Here is a 21,513-nt window from a genome sequence, read left to right as displayed (position 1 = left end):
GACTCTTTAGGACTAACATAAGGCTAAGCCTTCGCCCCCCCCCCCCCATATGCATTCTCAACTCCAGTAACAAGGTCAATCACCACTTCAGCTACCTATGAGATTATAGAAATTAGCAGGTGTCAGTGGATAGGTGGACAAAAGATATGAGCAAACAGCTATCAAATGAAGAACTGCAAACCATTAACTAGCATATGAAAGACTGCTGTGAAGTACTAGTAACAAGAAATCAATTTGGTTTCATGTTGCATCTGGAAAAATGGCAAAGATGTGAAAAGACAGTGATAGTTAACATTGGAGACATTGTAGAAAGATAGATATACCAGTGAACTATCAGTAGAGTTATGACTTGTTCTAACCATTATGGAAAATAATTTGAAATTATGCTAAAAAGTGACTAAAATTTCTATACCTTTTCACTCCCAGATCCCACTGCAAGACATATACCCCAATGAAGTCAAAGACAAAAAAAAATGTTCTATTTACACCCAAATATTTATAGCAGCACTTTTTTTTTGTAGTGTCAAAAACCTGAAAACAAAGTCAATGTCCATGGATTGGGAATGGTTAAACAAATTGTTGTACATGAATATAGGATGTACTAGTGGTCTAAGTGAAGTTTTATGCAACTAAAGCTTAAAGTTTACAGGGTGAGCCAGAATAGTAAACTAACAAATATTACTATGCTGTAAGAAATTAAGAATATATAGAATTCAAAGAAGCAAGTCAAGGAAGACATATAAACTGACAAAGAGTCAAACAGAACAAGGAAATAAAATGTTTTGTTTAGCCATTTCAGTCATGTCCATCTCTTCATGACCCCATTTGGAGTTTTCTTGACAGATATTGAAGTTGTTTTCCATTTTCTTCTCCACTTCTTTTTACAGATGAGGAAACGGAGACTAACAGGGTTAAGTGACTTGCCCAGAGTCACACAACTAGTGTCTGAGGTTGGATTTGAACTCAGGATTTTCTAACTCTAGGTCCAGTGCTCTATCCATACATAGTTAGTACTGTAATAGAAACAAAACATTACATGAAACACAATGCTTTGTTCAATTAAAATAATGAAATTTGGCCTTGGAGAAAAACAGAGAAAATGAACCTAATTCTTCACTGAAGAATTAGAAGACTATAGGTGTAGCGTACTATACACACTGTCAGATGTGATTGCTGTATTGCTGAACATTTTTTCCTTTTGATTTTCTAAAGCTCCTCGTTTAAGGACTCACTGGGTATAGCTTGGAGAAGTGAATGGATGTATTCAGAAATGAATGTAATGTGAAAACACAATACATGAATAAAATACATCTAATTAAAATTGTTGGGTTTTACCTGGCAATACATAACAAAACCTAAAACAGCTAGCTATATAATGTTTTGTTAATGTCTTTTTGAGATTATGAATGTCTAGGCAGTACAATGGGAATCTTAAAACTTGAGATCTGAGTTCGCGCCTTTGAGAATTGAAGGAAATGCACCCTTGAAAATGCTCACTTTTGACTAAACACATTTTAAAAGATGGAAAATACCTCTTTCTATAATGTTAAATATTATTTATTTAATAAAAATTATTAATCATGGCCTTAAGAAATTGACAAATCTATAAGACCTTCAGTACATTGACTAAAATGTTATTAAGTCATAGGAAGTGTTTCAGTTAGGGTACACACATAGTCCTTCATGTCTGTTATTGTGTAGGAACGTGAATAATGTGTGTGACCTACATTCTCCAAGTTTATAAATAGTGAATAGTAAAGTCCTTTTGCTGAGGAGTTTAAGGTATTTCTGGATTCTGGAGGGTTTTATGTAACTTTTTATTCTGTCATTTCTCTGTATTTAATGTTGAAACAGATGTAGAAAATTATTTTAAGGAGGAGTATGCAACCAGCAATGGCATTAAAGTCATCTGATTGGGCTTTTTTGAAAAAAAAAAAAGAATCAATAAATACAGATATTTGAATATGCAAAGAATAGAGGATTGGTAACTGAATTGTGATGTTGTTATATACAATTTGATTGTTAAAATTTGTATAAACAAAACAGCTCTGATTACTTCCCTTTCTGAACTTCCTTCTGCTTTCTTTTGAGTATTTTAAATGTTTAATTTATGTTCATCTTTTTTTTTCATCACTACCCACCAGCTCTTCCGGCTCCCCCCACCTTATAAACCTTTGCCATAAATAGAGTTAAGCAAAGTAAACCCACACATTGGCTACAACTGTCTAGGTCCCATTAGTGTGAATAGTGAATCCTTTGAAGTGGTCACATGTGTTTGAAGTCACACTATTTTGAATTATAATTATATGAAATATGGAAATTGGTTTCAACCCAATGGAAATACATAATGTAAATTCAAATAATGCCACCACTTTAGGGGATTCATTATTGTCACTTGTTAGGACCTCCCTGTATGTCATTCTGTGATTCTAGTTCAATACCTCTCTGCCTAGAGGCATTTCATCATCAGATTCCTGAAGTCATAATTGGTCACTGTAATGATTTGCATTTTGAAGTCTCTTTTCTTCCATATTATTTTGTTCATTGAGTAAATTATACTTATGGTTCTGGTTACTTAGTAAGCTTTCAACATGGGTTCTCAATTATAAGAAGAGGAAGAAAAGAAGCAATCAGTGACATCCATGGTTGGAAAGATTTCATAGTGCAAAATGGAAGGGTACCTTGATAAGCTGAGAGCTATTGAGAGTGACTTTTCCTTTTGTGCATACTGAGAAAAGGTGCTTCATGGCTCACATCCTCAAAATAAAAGCTAAGGATAGCCAAATGGCATAGCGTCCTTCTCCTGGTATAGTCACTCTGTAGTTTGTGCTTCTTGTTTAGGATCACAAAACACATTAGATATCTTAACCTCAATTTATGCTATGATTGTGTTCATTAAATTCTTTAAATTGACTTTTGCCCAGAACAAAAAAAATGCCATAAATATTATTTGACTGATCAGAGAGAGTATGGGTATACCATGTCCTCCTTTGTCTTTGACACTTTTATTGTTCAGGCACTTTTCAGTTGTGTCTGACTCTTTGTGACCCCATTTGGGGTTTCTTGACAAAGACATTGGAGTGGTTGCCATTTCCTTCTCTATCTCATTTTTCAGATGGGGAAACCAAGGCAAACAGGACAAATTGACTCACCCAGTTATTTTAGTGTTTTTTTCCCCTTTGGCTGCTGTATCATATTGTTGATTCATGTTGAAGTCTCCTAAAATGTCCATATCATTACCATGAACGATTGTCAACTGTTAGGTTTCCCCTCATTTTTACATGTAAAGTTGATTTTTGAAACCAAGAGTAAATGTACATCCTGTCTTTCTAAGCATAAGCTGTCCTTCTTGGTGCTATCTGAAAATTTGATAAGCATGTCCTCATCTATCATTGATAAAAAATATTATCAGAATAGGACCAAGCATAGATCATTGTATTGTCCCATTAGAGGATGCCTTCAAATTAACATTGAACTAATAAGATCTACTGTTTGGATTTGGCCATTGAATTAGTTCACAATCTGCCTAGCTGTATATCTTTCCATCATTTCTGCAAGAATAGTGAGAAACTTTGTCACAGGCTTTGGGAAAATCTAGATTGAGGAATACATACAACTTACCATGATCTAACAGGTATGTATTGAATGTATTTTTCTTGTCTGACCTAAACTCTGTTTTAAACCTTAGCAGGTTGCTAAAAGTGTTCCTCTAAGACCCTAGCAGGTATTACTAGGCAAATGAAACTATAATAGCATTTTATTGGCAAATACATATTTATATACATTCATATATAATATACACACATACATATAACAATATATACACACAAATTCACACATGTATACAATCCACATACACATATATGCACATATATGTACATGTATAGATATAGTAGTAGGCTCCTTAAGAAACTTAATGGTTTAGGCAATAAACTTAGTTAGCTATTAATGATGGTATTCAGTTACTGTTATGGGAGATATGCAATACTGACAGGTATAAAAACTAACTTTTAGCAGAGTCATTTCATAGGTTTTCAAAATATAAAGGAAAAAGTTACTAAAAAGGCTTTTTCTACCCATTTCTGTTTTAGTCAAGACCAGTTGTACTAAGTTGATAGTATAGCTGAAAAGCCTTATAGTTACCGGCTAATATGGTATTATTATCAGAGGCAGTATTGCAGAGTAGATGGCAAGTTTGACTCAGCATCAAGAAGACCTGTATTTGAATCTCACCTCTGTTACCTAGTGATTCTGTGACCCTGAGAAAGTCATTTAACCTGTAAATGCCCTGAGACAACTTTTCAACTCTCTAAAAGTACAAATTACAGAGTCCCCTACCAACTGTGTGCTGGTAAATGTTTAAAAACCAGTATTCCAAAGACAAAACACACTTTAAAGTTTAATCTGCATTATTAACATATTCTCCATTAATTTAAGTCTAGACAATCAATAAAATCATAAAATTAACTTTAATTTGTAGAATTAAGCAATTTTAGAAGTATAAATGCTTGCAAAGAAAATTTAACAGCCAGCTCTCTTCAACCAGTCTGTGTAAGTTGGCTTCAACACATGCTTGCCCTATACTAAATGGAACACAAGTCTGGTGCAAAAATATATTGTTATTTCATCATTTCTACTTTCCCTTGCTCACTCCCACCTCCCCTTTAGGACCTTTATTTTTCTGTCTCCCCATATCCTAGAAGTTCCCCTCAAAGAAAGATGGCAGTCTGTATCAATATTGTGAGCTGCTTCCTCATCTGAATTAGAACCTACCAGTGGAAAGGTAAATTTCCCTCAGGCAGATGTTTCTTTTGAAGATCTTTGAAAACACAATGTAATAGCCTTAGGATTTTTTTCTCAAGATAAAAAAAGATGGAAAAAGAGAATATCAAAAAGAGAAACCTCATGAAAAAGAAAAGTAAATGATCTATAATAACTCAGAATAGTTATAAGAAACAGAAAATGTTCAGCTTACCTAAAAAGTGAGTTTACATTGATGTATTTGACATATAATTGTCAAATTATATTTATTTATATATATTTATATATATAGTTGGTAAACCTCACTGTTGAGACATCATGTGATATCAGCCCATCTATTTAATAGACTTTTATTAACATGATCTAGAACCCTTCCCTTTGTTCCTTTCCTCTCTCTGGCTAGAACCATTCTTCATAATACAAAAAAAGAGGAAGATAAGGGGAAAAGTCAATAAAATCTAGCAATACAATGAAAAGGCTGTTGTAATGTTCTACACCCATAGGGACCTCCTGCCCTTAATCTCTGCAAATAAGCAGGGGAAGATTTCTTCTCATCTCTTTTCTTTGAGGCTAAGCTTGTTCTTTATAATTTTGTAGCATTCATTTTTCAATTGTTTTGTGTGTGTTTTTTTTTAAAATGTACATTGTCGTAGACCTCTTGTGTGATGTTTAAATATGTTGTACACCAAGATGAACATAATGATTAGAAAGAAGAATGAAAGAATTGACATGAACTGATACAAAATGAATTTAATGAGAGCCAAGAAAATAGTACTAGCTTGTCTTGGGCCATTATTCTAAAAAATGTTTTCAATAATGTTTGAGGGTCAAAATGATACCTTTCCTTAATCCTTCACCTATGTAATTTTGGAAGCTATAAATGATGACTCTGCTTCTTATTATGATTTCTATATATGAAGATTTTTTTTCAGTTGTGAATTTCTTTTCTAACAGATTTTAAAAATATCTAGTCTATTTTTCTTACAGCTAGTGTCATTTCAGGCCACCAAGGCTTTGATGGAGGTTGTGGTTTGTTTCCTTTCTTTTTTTCTCTCTTTATTTTTGAATTTTCTCATTTCTTATGTGTACCATTTCCCTTATGATCGAATCTGAAAGGAATTCATGTCACTTTAATTATAAGAGTCACCAGGAGGCTTCATAACTTGCTTTCCCAAGAGAAATGGAGTAGCAGCTGGTGCTTACATGAAGTTCAGAGGCATGGAGATGCTCTCATTCTCCTGTGACGGGATGTCCTGTTAGGAATTGTTTGTTTACCCTGAAATCGAATGCCTGGTCTTAGTTAAGTGAAACCTGATGAAAAGAGATGGGATGGTCAGACTGATACATCTATCCCTTCTGTTTTCTTAGTCCAGTATGTGTTTCCCCAGGTTTTAGACTTCTGTTTGGGGGTGGTAATTGTATGCCTTTCCTTTTACATTTCAAAAGCAAGTATATTATTTTTTCTTAAGAAATCACTTTGTTTTGCAAACAAATCAGGTTGCTGTATAACATAAGAGAAAAAGCATAATTTTTCTTATTCTTTAAAGGGGAGATGTTTAAAAAATGATAAACCTTGAATTTCCAGTGAACAGCCATTCTACAAAATACCTTTAAAAACTTAAGTATCTTTTTTTTTTTGGAGAGGAGCCCCTTATTTTGGCTGCTTATCCTTAGATCAAGAAGACATTCCATCTGGACAGTTCTAATTTCTTGGTGACTCATCTAGACCTGGAGAATATCATTCTTCAAACACCAGTTAGTACTCAAAGACTGATACTGTCAAGGAACCTAAAACAAAATGTAAAGTTACATAATACTCCCACTGTTAACCCTGAGCATATCAAAAGTTATATACAGCATTCTCAGGTGACATACTTACCTTCCTTACCCATAACATTTGAAGTAGTAGTTCTCAAATTATAAATGTTATTGCACAAAGCAGATGGGTGTTAGTTATAATTTAGAGCAAGTAATATATGTGAAGAGTTTGTTGTGTTCTTATTTTCTATCATTATGTTCGTATAGGTATATGTCTCCCCTTCCCCCTAAAAGGAAAATTGGGGGCGGTGATCAGAAATGCAAACACTAACATTTCCTAGTCCTATTAAAAACAGAATGGTGGACTATTCAATAAATGGATGCAGTCATTACTATCGACTTAATGGAGGCAGAATGGTGTCATTAAAAGAATGTTGTATTGAGTCGTACAACCTAGGTTCTAGTCTTTAACTCTGCCAACGACTAGCAATATAACTTTGAACAAGTTACTTAATCTTTCCATAACTGTTCATTGCTCTGTAAATTACAGTAATAATAACTTGTCTTACCTACTTCACAGGGATGCTTTGAGGACAAAATGAGAAAGCTTTAGGTAAATGCAAAACAATTATTATAACTGAAATATACTTAACATTTTAAAGTTTGCAAAGAATTTTATGTATAGTATTTCACTTGAGTGTCATAATAACCCTGTGACGTACTACTATTCTCATATAAATGAGAAAACTGAGGTTCAGAGTATTAAGGACATATTATTAATGATATTTTTTCCTGAGTTGTCATTCCTCCAGATTCCCAGTTTATGTAGTAACTATATTCTAGAATAAAAATACATTCTATTTTGAATCACCCAGACTTGGAGTCTGTGTTAGAAGGGATCAGAAGCCATCTGATCCAACCCCTACTTGACTGAGAGTGTCCTCTATCATACCTCCAACAGGTAGTCATTCTAGACTCTCAAGGAACTTATACTCTATCAGAGCAGACACAACATGAATGTGAAAAAGTCTTTATAGAATAGATGCAAAATAAATAAATACAAGGTTATTTAGTAAAGAAGGATACTAGTAGTGATGAGTATTCTTCCAACTTCCTTCCCTTTCTTTGTTTTCCCTCTTACTTCTTTCTTTTTATTTCCTTTACCTTTTCATCTCTTAACCACTCTGATGGGAAAATAAGATAATAGTTTGCATGTCTCACCAAAGTTCTTTACAAAAAATGATTGTCTCATTTTCTTGTAAATATTTCCACTAGGGGAAGTTCTCACTGTTTCTGAGAAGACAAATCTTGGTATCTTTTGACTAATGGAAATATTTATAACTTTTGGCTGTCTCATTCTAAAGAATGTTCTGGGATATGCTAGAGAGTATATAAAAACCTGCTGTCTCTGTTTCCATTTCTTGATTAAGACATGACACCAGTGCTATGAACCATCTGCTTAACATTTGAGGCACCAAGTAACTTTTATCTTAAAGGGCATCTATCTGTACTTTTAGATACAATTAAAAAAAAAACCCAAACATACACAACACAAGCCTGAATGAGGTCATGTTAATGAGGATAAGAACTCTGAGGTATAAGTGGTAAAAGTACTAGAAATTAAAGGAATGCTACCCTTCAGGATATTCAAGTAATATGGCAATGCAATATGTTATCATGTTGAACTTCTTGGTTTTGTAGTAGACCTTTTTTTTTTTTTTTGCTAATTTCTTCACATCTATCTACTCAGTCCTCAGTGGTTCCTTTATGCTACCAAAGAAATTCCTACCCTCTCTCCTCTACTTCCCCCCTCTTCATTTCCCTTGCCCTTCCTACCCTTGACATTTGAAGTAGAAAATACCAGAGCTGAAAACAAATGATTAGAAGATTAAGAAAGGGATAAATAAGCAAAACTGATTGAGAAATAACTTTGAGGAATTCTTTTACCAAGGAGGTTTGTTGGAGAAGATTGTGGAGAACATTGTTGGAAGTTAGGTATATGAATGGATATGTGAAGAAAATGCTCCTAGATTTGCAGAACATTGATTGAATTGATGGCTTCTTTGTTAGAGCAGAGAGCCAACCTAGAAGAAAAAGAGTGGATGCATTTCCCTGGCATGGTGCCTTGCATATAAGAAGCATTGAATAATTTTTATTATTAAATTAGTGAATGATCAAATAGAATGGGGAAAAAGATAATTTTGTTTTGGGGGACACATGCTTGTGATTTTATTGGTATAGTGAACTCCAATTATGCAAACAATTCCTTTGTCACTTACTAGTCTTAAAGAGTTGTCTGGGCCACTAAGAAGTTGAATGATTTGTCCATGGTCACCCAATTAATATATGTGAAGGATAGGACATGATCCTAGGTCTTCCTGACTCCAAGGCCAACCCTGTTTCCACTATGCCCCACTGCCTCCAAACTGACATGATAAATTGGAGTAAATAGTAGGACCTTGGAGGCCAGAATGAGGAATGTAGATTGAATTCAAAGGTGATAGCTCCAAGAAGGTTTTTAAAATGAGAGTAGTTGTTTGGGCAAGTATGTTCTGAGGTTCTAGTTTGAATCTAAAGGTAGTAGTATGCATTAATATGAAAATTACTTTGGGATCTCACATTTTAAGCATAACCTGGAGATCACATTTACGTCTGAATGTGAAAAAAAGGGCAGTAGGTTTTGAAATATTCCCAGTAAATATCAGCACATATTTAAAGAAAGCCAACAATGATTTTTAACTAATCATTTTGGTGAGACATTTGTGAGACATTTGATCTTATTTTCTAGGCAGACACATGATGGCATGAAATGCTACTGAGAGAACAAGGGTTGTTCTGTTGTGCTTCCGAGCCACATTTCTGAATGGGGATTACAGTCAGCCAATGAGACCAAGCCAACTGCTGAATGATTGTTAAAGCAGAAAAAAAGGCACATCAGCCAATTTTCTTGGTAGCTGCAGAATGAGCACTGGGACTGCTGGCTAGGAATGGGAACCAATACCCTCGTTAGGCAATGGGGGTGGGAAGAAGGCTCTCCTTTGTGGGAGAGGCAGCGTCTTGAAGAGTTAGGTACACTTGTGAATGCAGTTCTTACTTTAAACAAAGTTTCAAAGAACAGTTGAACTGGTCAGAATTTCAAAGGCACCAATTTGGCACACCTCAAGTTTTGTGTGCTTCTTTGATTGGCCAGACCCTTCATTCACTTATATCTTGCCCATTAACTTTTTGTACACAGGAAAAATTGTGTGATTGTGGATAAGCCTGAAAACTCAATTTATTTAACCAAGTAGACATTTTGGTTGCATAAATTTAGTGTGAGATTTGCAAAATTTTCATACATAAGCCTTTCCTACAATGTAAACCCTGAGAACCTAGCAAGACAAATTTGTAACTATGAAGAAAAGAGTAGGTATGCATTACTACTTCCATTGGGAAACTCTCTTGTGGTGTGTGTGTGTGTGTGTGTGTGTGTGTATGTATATGTGTATGTGTGTATATATATATATATATATATATATGTCTCCAGGTATAAAACTTAACTAAGATAAACAGGTCTAGAAAAGGAAGAGACAAGAGAACATTACTACAGTTATGTCCGGTGTTCTGAGTTTACACAAGATAGGATACCCTATACCGGTAAGTGACCAATACTGCCTCCTGGAGGTAGACTGGAACATTCAGTGATGAGGTGGTGGTGGTAGTTACCTTGGGTGCAATTGGGGGGCATTGAATAAAAATAAGGGAAGCATAGGGAAAGAAGAAAATATGAGAAAAATTTGAAAAACTGTTCATACATCTTTTTTTCTATTGTATAAAAGAGTTGAAGTTGTAATGATTACATTATATTCCAAATAAACACACAAAATGCAAGTTGTAACCAATAATCATTCAAGTCCTCTGTGGAGCTTGTGGGTCTTAACAAGCAAGTACTAGCAGACAAGCATATCATGCATTGTTGGGAAGTCCAGCATACATCAATAGGAATATGTGCATGTAATGACTTGTTTACAATATAATATTCTATGATTATTACATGATGCAATATTGTATTATCAAAATTTCAATGCAGGAAAACCCCCACAAATTTACAGTAATTTATTAAAAAAAAGATGCATCATTTTAAAGTATTTTAATATATATTTTTGGAAATGATGCAAATGTTAAAAACCATTAAAGGGTTAAAGAAAGTAGATTTCCAGGGGGGGGGGCACTGAGTAATTTTTTTTTAAAAAGGGGACAGAAGGTTTAAGAACCTTATCCTATTTCCAAAGACCCAAATTATGGACAGGTGACAATGGCTGAAGGAACTGAAGTAACAAATCTATAACCCAAATCAGTTGTTAAATCATAGGAGAATGTAAATCCAGTTGCCTTTTTAACATTCCTGTATACATCTTTTGAGAGATTTTTGTACCTTGAGGGAGAGGTAGAGTAACTTATAAAATTGGAGGTGGAATGGGCAGAAAAAATAACTGCCATGATGGGAGGGAAATCTTTGTAAAGTGTAAAATGCCTATTCTATCACAAATTTCTCTGGCAATATGCTTGTTCTAGACTGTAGCAAGGAGTATCATATCTTAGGTCATTTTTTCTTTGGGAGACTAGGAGAGGTAAGGAACTGGCTTACAGATAGGTTGCTATGATCCCAAACTGGGATCTGGTTCTCTTGTAATGATTTACCTATTGTTCCCTTGGGACATTATCATAGGTACTCCTATCATGAAAAGCATGACTCATAGGATCATGGAATAATAGATTTAGAGCGAGAAGAGACCTTAGAGGTAATTAAATGTAACCCCCTCATTTTAAAAATTAAAAACAAAACAAAACAGCGTGAGGTCCTGAGATTTAGACTGCCCTACAGTCTTCCTCTATCATTTCCACATAGAAAGTGTCCTCCCTTTTCCAGCTTCTATTTAAATGTTATTTCCCCTATTACAATGTTAACTCCTTGACTGCAAGAACTAGTGTTCTACTAGTATTTGTTATTCGTATTTCCAGCGTTTAGCCTATAATAAATACTTAATCAGAACAAGTTGACTAAGGATAGGAAGGTAACAAGTGGCAAAGTCAGTTCTTCTGATTCAGATCAAATCTTTTCTTCATATCATGGTGCCCAGATTAGGGGACTCCAAAAACAAATATTAAAGCCTATTTATTCAGGACTATTTTTTAAAATTGTTCAAAAAGTTTGCTTTAAATTCATAGCTTCAACTTAAGAAAGGAAGAGATGGTCAGTTGATCTTCACCTATACAGATTTGAGCCAAAAGACTCTGATATCGTTATTGAAATTAATTTTGCCATCATGTCACAAGTTCAAGTCAGAGGTGGAAAAAGAGTTAGGTTTTTATTATAATGATGCGTCCCATTGGAACAGGCCTTGACCTGTGTCAGTAAAAATACCCCTCCTCTTAGTAAAACAAAGGAGATGAATTTGTGCAAGGTACCTCATAATTCTCATCATTTACTGGTGTCAGGCACGTCTGAAAGTTCTCCACCCTCCTTATAAACACTAGCTCCAAAAGAGGAGAGAATTCTTGACTTTTACAATCATGATGTAGTCATGCTTTGAGATCATGTAAGAAATGCTGCAGAAGCATAAAACATTATTACTATCATTACAGCAGTAATGAGTATGATTATAATGTGGTTTGGGGGGGAGGTGGAATGGCTGTTAAGGCAAAATAAGCTTTACACCCTCTAAGACTGAGTGAAAGTTTCATTATCAAGAAGCCGTGTGTTTTTGTGTGTGAATGAAGAGAAATGAATATTGCAATGTAACCCTTGAAAAATACAAATCCATTTTTAGTGAAAGTATATTCAGAAATCAGCATTCTGTTCTGTGCTATTTAAAACTCAGACACATTTTTGTATTGTTACAATAATAATGTGTTGGTATGTGATTTGCTTTCCCTGCATAGCCTCTGAGCAGGGCCAGTCCTAGGGAAACTCATTATTAAATTAATAATTGTGGGTCAAGCTTTGAGGTGGGATAAAGTTATTTTACCATATCTGTCATCCAGATTCTTTGGGGGAATAATTAAAATAACAACTGTTATTTTTTGTAACATTTTAAAGTTTGCAAAGCAGTTTACATATATCATGGGTTCCCAAAGACTTGGTATAGTTTTAGATTATTAAAGTTAAAAGCTAAGATTTTGAATTGCCTTGTGTTTTCATTGATCCTTAAGAACAACTATTGGAAGGCTGGTAGTATGGGTATTTATTATCCTCATTTTATGTATAAGGAAACTGATGTTCAGAGACGCTGAGTTATTCCAACTCTAGTACTATACACTATGATAAGCTGCCTCTCAGCTCAGAGTGGAAAAAGAGACATTAAAAATATAGGAGAAGTAGAGTTTGTCACCAGTCTCACCTCTTCCTCTCTACCCTTCCCCCTGTAAATCCCAGGTCTCTACTTTTAAGTTTCTGAGGCAGTATTCTCCTTGGGGTATAAAAAGGGATTGCCCTAAATTCAAGGAGTTAAATTTTTTTTGTAGGTTGGAAAAGTGATCAGTATCTTTTGTTTGCTTTTTCACCATTTAGTAGTAAATGCTCTATAAATTAAGACTTAGTCCATTAGTTTCTCAATAGAGCAGAGGAGTAAAAAGTACAAACTTAGGTATGCTAATAAAATTTACTGAAGGTTACAAATGTACCTGCCTTGGTCTTAGATGAAGAATAAAGCTAGAATGTTGCTTTTGTCATTCTCTTAATTACTTCAATATGGAATATATATATGTATATCTACACATATATATGCATATATGTATATACATACATACACATATATACATATAATTTTTTTATCTGACCCTATAAACAATATCCCATGCCAACTATCAATAACCACAAAAGTACCAACATCCATGGATCTATGAGTTCATGGGATGACTGTAGCACATATGATGGCCCAGCTTCTCTTGAAAATTTTTAAAAATATTCTTTTAAAAAAACTTTGATTTCTAAATTGTCTCCTTTCCTCCAGCCCCTTCCCCACCCATTGAGAAGTCAAAAAAAAGATACCCAATACATGTGTGTAGTCATGCAAAATATATTTCCATATTAGCCATGTTGCAAAAAGAAAAAATTTAAAAATAAAGAAAATGAAGAAAAAACACTTCAATCTGCTTAGAGTTCATCATTTCTCTCTCTTTTGAAGTGGACAGCATTTTTCATCATGAGTCTTTGGAATTGTCTTGGATGACTGGATTGATTAGAGTAGCCAAGTCTTTCACAGTTGATCATTGTATTGTTGTTGCTGTGTACTGCAATGTTCTGCTTGTTTTACTTTGCATCAGTTCATATAAGTCTTCCCAGGTTTTTCTAAAAGTATCCCCCTTGTAATTTTTTATAATATATTAGTCTTCCATCACAACAATATATCACAATTTGTTTAACCATTCCTAAACTGATTGTCATTCCATCAATTTCAGTTCTTTGCTACCACAAAAAAGTTGCTATAAATATTTTTGTACATATGGGTTCTTTGGGGACAGTTAGGTGGCACAGTCAATAGAGTGCTAGGCCTGGAGTCAGTAAAACTCATCTTCCTGAATTCCAATATGGCCTCAAATACTTGCTAGCTATGTGAACTTGGGCAAGTCCCTTACCCCTGTTTGCCTTAGGGCCTCATTATGTAAAGTGAGTTAGAGAAGAAAATGGCAAACCACTCCAGTATTTCTGCCAAGAAAACCTCAAATGTGGTCATGGAAAGTCAGACAGACAGAACTGAAAAACAACTTAACATAGGAATGGGTTCTTGCCTTTTTTCTTTTATCTCTTTGGGAAACAGACCTACTAGTGGTATTGTGGAGTTCCAAATTGTTCTCCAGAATGTTAAAAGTAGTTCACAACTCTACCAACAGTGAATCAGTGTCCTAATTTTTTCCATATCCTCTCCAGCATTTGGCATTTTCACTTTCTGTCATCTTAGCCAGTCTTATAGGTATGAGGTTATATTCTCAGAGCTATTTTAATTTGCATTTTGCTAATTGTCAGTGATTTAGAGCATATTTTCTATTAAATAAACTATTAATAACTTGATTTCTTCTTCTGAAAATTACTTTCTCATATCCTTCAACCATTTATCAATTGAGGAATGACTCTTTTTTATAAATTTGTCTCAGTTCCCTATCTATTTGAGAAATGAGACCTTTAACAGAGAAGCTTGCTGTGAAATTTCCCCCCCAATTTCCTGCTTTCCTTCTCATTTTGGCTGCATTTTGTTTTATTTATGTGAAAACTTTTTAATTTCATGTAATCAAAATTGGGCAGCTAGATGGTCCAGTAGGTAGGGTGTTTGGCCTGAAGTCAGGAAGAACTAGAGTTCTAATCTGGCCTCAGACATTTTCTAGTTGTATTAACCTGTGCAAGTCTGAGTTACTCAGTTCCTCATCTGTAAATGAGCTGGGGAAGGAAATGATAATCTACTCTGGTATCTTTTCCAAAAACAAACAGACCCAAAAGGGGTCATGAAGAGTCAGACATAACTGGAAAACAACTGAACAACGCCAATCATAAAAATACCTCTCATGATCCTCTCTATCTCTTATTTGGTAAAATCTTCCCTTATCCATTGATCTCATAAGTAATTTTCCCCATACTCTCCTCATTTGCTTATGATATTACCCTTTATATCTAAATCATGTACTGATTTTCACCTTATCTTGGTATGTGATGTGAGCTGTTAGTCTATTATTGCCTCTCTGCTTGACTTTTATACATTATAAATACTGCTCTTTGAAATTGCTTTTTATTTCCTTGCCTCTCAGTTTTGCTTCGGACTTTCCAGTATTTTAACCGGTAAGGAGACAACATATGATATGTTGCCTTTATCCCCAAACCTCTGCTTTGGGATATTTGAACATTATAATTAATTGAGAAGAAGGGAGGGAAAGGAAGGAGAAAAGTCTGATGCATCACATAGCTGATATCGCACATGGAGGCTTCATGTTCTCCTGACCCTCCTGACCTTGAGTCTGTGGTGATCTGTGACGATCTGTGAGACCGCACTACTTTACATATTCCAGGCACTATGGAAATACACACAAATAAGCATTGCAGTACCTATCCTTGGGGAGTTTACAATCTAAGGCCTAAAACCAAACCAACCCAAACCAACCAAAAAAATTTTTTTTAATTTTAAATTTAATTTTTATTTAATTTTTAAAATAAATTAAAATTTTATTTAATTTAAATTTTAAAAGAGAGTTGGAAAATGAGAAGACTATGAAAAATATCCCTTTGGGGCTGGAAAACACAGTGAGGCAGGAGAGGAGAAGTAGGGGCCTGGAGAAAGGTCCAGGTGGCGGTCCTGAGTAGGCCATAATTCATCAAGAGAAGGTCCACATAACAGGAAAATAGAAGGAAGGTGAGTCCAGAACGTCCGGGACCCATTCCTCTGCACAGAGAGCTATTGTCATTGCTATAGCAATGGCTCTTTAGGGATCTTACAACTTATAAGGTGCTTTTAAAGCATTTAACAAAGAGAGCATTATTTTTAAAATTTTATTTATTTTATTCTGAACTTAGGAAATAAAGCAAGCATTTCCATAACACAGTAGAATAGAAATAAAGATGATTGTATGTGAAGCTGCAAATATCTTATGTATAACTCACTATTCCTTTTAAATATATAATAAAGTTATCATTCAACTTTCTTTTTTTTCCTTTTTTTCTTTCCACCCCCTCTCCACACTAGAGGTGCTATTAGATACAAATAATACGTGTGTGTGTGTATGTATGTATGTATGTAAAACCATGTATACTTCTATTTATCAGTTCTTTTTCTGGATGCAGATAGTATCTTCCTTCATATGTCCTTTGTAGTTAATTTAGGTATTTATAATAATCAAAAAGACTTAGTCTCTTGAAGTTGTTCTTAAAACAATGTAGCTGTTTCTTTATTCAGCGTTCTTTTGGTTTTGCACATTTTGCTCTTCATTATTTTGTGACAAGTCTATTCATGTTTTTCTAAGATCATTGAGCTTATCATTTCTTATAACACAGTAATAATCCATCACAATCATATACCACAGCTTGTTCTGCCATTCACCAATTGTATCCCTGCAGTTTCCAGTTCTTTGACATCACAAGGGGAATTGCCATAAATATTTTAGATCATATAGGTTCTTTTCCTTTTGCCCTAACCATCCTGGGAAACAGACCTAATAGTGTTATTATTGGATCAAAGGGTATATATAGGCAGTTTAATAATTCTTTGGGTTTAATTCTAGATTGCTCTCTGAAATGGTTGGATCACTTCACAGTTTCACCAATAATGTAGAAGTGTCCCATTTTTTTTCACATACCATCCAACATTTGTTACTTTCTCTTTCTATCATTTTGAATAGTCTGATAGGTGTAAAATGATTTCTCAAGGTTGTTTTAATTTGTATTTTTCTAGTCAATAATGATTTAGAGCATTTTATTTGACTATAAATGATTTTGATTTCTTTATTGGAAAACTGTCTATTCATATTCTTTGACCAATTGAGGAATGACTCATATTCTTATAGATTTGACAAAGTTCTTTACATATTTGAGCTATGAGACTTTTAACTAAGAACTGGTCTATAAAATCCACCCCCCCCTCCCCAGCCAATTTTCTGCTTTCCTTCTGATCTTGGTTCTATTTGTTTTATTTGTACAAAATCTTTTTTTGTGTACTGTAATTGAAAGTATCTATTTTGTATCTCACTCTGCTCTCTATCTCTTGTTTATCCATAATGTTTTCACTTATCCATAAGTCTGACAGGTAGTATATTCCATATTTTTGAATTTTCCTGTAATCTCTCTTTATATGTAGGTTATATATACTTTATATGTAGGTCATGATACTTTGCTAAAACTATTATTTCAACTAACTTTTTAGTTGAGTCTTTGGGATTTCCCAAGTATATCATCATGTCATCTGAAAAAAAGAGTTTTCTTTCCACACTGCCTTATTCAGATTACTTCTATTTCTTTTTCTCTCTCTTATTGCTAGGATTTCCAATATAATATTGAATAACATTGGTGAGAGTGGACATTCTTATTTCACCCCTGATCTTATTGAGAAGACTATTAACTTATCCCAATTATAAATAATACTAGCTGATGCATTTAGGTAATTTTTTTATCAATTTAAGAAAAAAATCCATTTATACCTGTATTTTAAAGTGTTTTTTTTTTAGTAGAAATGACTGTTGTACTTTATCAGAAGCTTTTTCTACATCTATAATATTGATATAATCGTGATTTTTTTACTCTTATTGTTGATATAATCAATTATGTTAATAATTTTCCTTATGTTAAACTAGCCCTGCATTCTTAGCGCAAATCCTACATGGTCACAATGTGTAATCTTTGTAATATATTGTCGTGATTTTTAGCTGATATTTTATTGAGTATTTTTGCATCTGTATTCATTAATAAAATTAGTCTCTAATTTTCTTTTTCTGTATTTACTCTTCCTTTTTTAGGTAACAATATCATATTTATTTAATAAAAGGAGTTTGATAGGATCCCTTCTTTGCCTATTATTACAAATAATTTATTGAATATCAGAATTAGTTGATCTTTAAATGTTTGATAGAATTCATTTGTAAATCTGTCTGATCCTGGTGCTTCTTCCTAAGGAAGCTTATTTATGGCCTGTTCAATTTGTCTTTGTACAATAGGTCTATTTAGATATTCTATTTTTCTTCTGCTAATCTAGGCCATTTGTATTTTTGTAAATATTCTCCCATTTCACTTTAATAGTTAAATTTTTTGGCACATGATTGGGCAAAATAACTTCTTGTAATTGCTTGAATTTCATCTTCATTAGTGGTATATCTACCTTTTTCATTTTAAGCACTAGTGATTTAATTTTCTTCTCCCTTATTTTAACTCAAATTAACAAAAGGTTGATATATTTTCTTTTTTTCCCATAAAACCATTTCTTAGTTTTATTTATTAATTCAATATTTTTACATCAAATTTTATTAATCTGAACTTTCATCTCCAGGATTTCCAATTTAGTATTTAATGGGGGATTTTTACTTTATTCTTTTTTAAGTTTTTTTAATTGCATACCCAATTCTTTGGTCTGCTCTTTCTGTATTTTACTGATGTAAGTATTCAGAGATACAAATTTTCTTCTGATTACTCCTTTTACTTTATTGCACAGGTTTTCATATGTTGTCTCATCATTGTCATTCTCTTTACTGAAAATTTCAGTTGCTTATATGATTTCTTCTTTAGCCCACTCATTATTTAATGAAGAGAGTATTATTGTTTTAAATAAAGAAATTCCTTATCCAAGGACTTGAAAAATAGTACTTAGAGCAAATCCATTTAAAATGGAGACCAACATTTCATGATCAATTCTGCAAAAAGTTTGATTAAAACTTTTTATTAAAAAACCCAGAAAGTCTTGAAAAACTAACTTGTTTTGTATTATTTGGTTTTGTCTTCCCTCTGATAGTGATGATATGGGTAAGCCAGTCTCTCAATGACCCCAGTGGACTCTCTAGGACTTTAAAGGTACAGAACAGGTGCTTATGTAACTTGTCAGAGCAAATTTCCTCACTGGGAGTTCCTGCACCAAGAAATTAAATTACAGATCTCAATAAAAACAAAACCCAATCCTATATCTTTGATGCTTACACAGTGAATATTTGAACAATTAAGATATTTTGTGTGTGTATGTGAAAGACTTCCAGATGAAATAAAGGTGGTAAGAACAGCCAGAACTGAATAGATACATTGAAATGCAAAAATCAAAGTCAATAGAAAAATTGAAATCTGGATATATTTGAACTAGAAGGAAATATGTGATGAAGTACTTGCATTCTAATAAGGAGAGAAGAAACAAGTGTTTCCACAGAGGCCAAATGTCTCCAAAGAGCATAGAGAAAATGAAACCAATGACTTAGGAGCAATTTTGTTATATTTTGATGATCTTGAAGGAAAAAGAAAAAGGAATATAATAGGGATGGAAGAAAGAAGCAATTTTGAGAACTTCTATCACATAACTGGGATACTCAGGAAGAAGGCTCTGAGAGAGGAAGCTGCACATGAACCTCAATTTCAAATGAAACCAAAGAAAGTTGAATGCATAGACATGCCCACATACAATGCACATACATCTGCTTTGATGTAGAAATATATCAACGTATCAGGTAGGAAAGTGCAGAAGGAGAAGGTGGATAGGAGGGAGAGTATATTCAGGGAGAGATTAGCCGTTAGCAAAACCAACTCTACTTTCCAATGATTGTTCCTAAAGAAGGAAAGAAAGTTAAGAAACTGCTGACTGGCCGAAAGGAAAAGAGGAGCAACAGACAAGAAGATTGCACTAAATATAGCTAACTCAGAATGTAAGTTCCTTTGTAACAGGGATTTTGTTTGTTTTCTATCCCCAGGACTTAGCACAGTGCCTCATTTTGCTTACAGGGCAAAAAGTAAGCCCTTAATAAATTCTTTTTCATTCATTCATTTATTCATTCATTCAAAGTTTGAATTGGTGCTTAATATAAGAGCATTTATATATAGTAATATATAAACGAGGAAAGGATTTGTTCCAATTAAGCACATTCATTTCATCATAGATACAGAGATGGGAAGAACTTTAAAGGATATTTTACAAAGGAAGAACCTGAAGACTAGAGAAAGTAAGAGACCTACCCAAGTTCATAAAGGTACTTGGTGTCAGAGGCAGTATGTAAGCCCATGTCACCTGACTCCAGAGTTAGTGCTTTTTCCATTATGCCGCTCTACTATTTTGTCAGAAATTTTAATACTAGTGTAGCAATAATATAGACTATATGTCTTGCCAACTGTGAAAGATACATTGTACCTTAGCAGGATAGGTTTTCTTTTTTACCTTTTCTCTAGGCAGATTCATCTATAGTTTAAAGAGGTCAGTGGGCAGGATTCCTGCTGTTTTGAGTGATGTCCCCACCCAGAGATACCAAGGCTGTACATAGCTGTGACCTAGATGGTAACGCCCCAACTTCCAAGTGATGAAACTAGGATTATAACCTTCTCATGGGCCTGGCCCAAGACCAGGTCCTGGCTTGTCTGAAATACTGCCACTACCATCTTCCCATCAACCACTCTCCCTACTGAGTAGTGATAAGAAGATCAGAACTGTCCCAATCCTTTCTAATCCCAAGATAACTTTGTTCCTTGAGGATTTGTTTATAGAGGTATGTTGATTTACGAACCTAATTATATGAACAAAAAATACTTTTGGACCATGGTAATTTACATGTTCCTAGTAAGTTGTAATTACTATTATCATATTATTTGCTATTTTGGTTGAAGAAGATTCAATTAACTATATGAGTGGCCATCATCTATTACTAGCTCTTCCCATCATGGATAATAGTGATCATCATTTTTAAAGTATCTGACAAAAAAAAAAAAAACAGGCCCCTCCTAAAAGGAGGCCAGGAAAGTTTGCCCATAAGTTTTGTTTTGGCCCCTGAGTTAGTGCTAGCCATTATTCATGTGATCAAAGACTTGGGATCAGGGATGGGCAATTTTTTTTTCTTTTTAAATGAATGAATTCATTAAGAGTTGAGTCTATGCATACCAACTGGGATAATATTTCAAGGTTTTTTATGTTGAAAATTTAGGGCGTTAACTGTTCATCAATTGGGGTCAGGGTTAAAAAAATGCCCTATGAATATCATTGCACAATTGTATAATGTAGGTGTGTCCTAGAGGCTCAGAGCTTTCTCTGAAGCATTTGGCATTATTTACTATGGAAAGCAGGTGACTAGATTGAATAGACCACTTTTCTGTTCTAGGCTGACACATTTATATTGTTTCTGGTTACATCTGAATTTTCTTTGGCTTCCTTGAAACCAAGCATCATAATGATCAAAAAGATGATAGAGAAGGAGATTGCCCAAGAACGAAGGTGAACAAGGCAGTTCCTTTCTGTGTATTGAATCAAACTGGAATGATGAGGTTCTGGGTTTGAGAGAAACTAGTAACTTACTTCCTGAGTGACAGCT

The 21,513-nt window shown here is 34.1% G+C and overlaps 1 protein-coding gene across 9 annotated transcripts in view; it reads left to right on the top strand.

Moving 5' to 3' along the window:
* The window catches only part of DIO2 (iodothyronine deiodinase 2), a 306,669-nt gene that overhangs the window by 150,463 nt on the left and 134,693 nt on the right, over positions 1 to 21,513 (top strand). For 2 of the 9 annotated variants that reach the window (XM_069092339.1, XM_069092338.1), the window contains exon 1: positions 20,517 to 20,697. The exons of the other annotated variants lie outside the window; for them this stretch is intronic. The gene's annotated coding sequence lies outside the window, so the exon portion shown is untranslated. Of the gene's footprint in view, positions 1 to 20,516; positions 20,698 to 21,513 lie in introns of those variants that run through there. 9 annotated transcript variants of the gene reach the window in all.

The sequence above is a fragment of the Petaurus breviceps genome, unplaced genomic scaffold, assembly GCF_028583685.1.
Source record: "Petaurus breviceps papuanus isolate PSGF00001 unplaced genomic scaffold, PetGlider_PUasm1.0 189, whole genome shotgun sequence".
Classification (NCBI taxonomy): Eukaryota; Metazoa; Chordata; class Mammalia; order Diprotodontia; family Petauridae; genus Petaurus; species Petaurus breviceps.
The sequence above is the reverse complement of the archived record's forward strand: the minus strand, read 5'-3'. Positions and strand labels throughout refer to the sequence as shown.